Source organism: Echinops telfairi, unplaced genomic scaffold (genome assembly GCF_000313985.2).
Source record: "Echinops telfairi isolate 266 unplaced genomic scaffold, ASM31398v2 ScPeMD7_16;HRSCAF=60, whole genome shotgun sequence".
NCBI classification, from domain to species: Eukaryota; Metazoa; Chordata; class Mammalia; order Afrosoricida; family Tenrecidae; genus Echinops; species Echinops telfairi.
The window spans coordinates 8,229,124-8,229,817 of NW_022103913.1; positions in this window are offsets into that span (position 1 = coordinate 8,229,124).

Consider the following 694-nt stretch of genomic DNA (forward strand, 5'->3'; position numbering starts at 1 on the left):
TGTGCTTTACACAACTGATGTATGTATGGATTGTGATAAGAGTTGTATGAGCCCCTAATAAGATGATTAAAAAAAAAAAAAAAAAGAATTCCACAGCCCTTAGCCTTCCCCAATTACCACACTCGCATTATATTGCACTTACCTGTGGACTGCACTGTATCAAAGGCAAAAGCAAAGCCAGTACAGAAAAGGTGCCCAGGATATGTTCATTTTGAATGCATGAATCAATGAATGAATGACTGCAAATTCTGCCCACCACGAGAAAGCATGCTACCTAAAGGTAAATATTGGGGGGATTTCTTTTGCTTTTTTAAGTTTTATTGACATACAATCCACATACCAGTTTAACAATATTGATTGCAAAATTGTGCAATCAATAGTAAAAACCTTTTTTTCTTCCTTGTACTTCTTATTAGCTGTCTATTGACCCCCATCCTCCGCTACCATGACCCTAAGAAGTTAGAATCCAGTTACTATCCCTATAGATTTACCTATCCTGGATTTCATATAAGGAAAAGCATTCATATACATACACACACCAACAACAATAATAAAACAAAAACGTGAATCTTAAAGAAAACAGAAAATAATAAAAACTAGAAAAAAATGCAAAATAGATCAAAAAGGAGAACAAATGATAAGTTGTTAAATTTTAACCTAACTACATCTTCATTAATCCACTTACCTTTTTTTA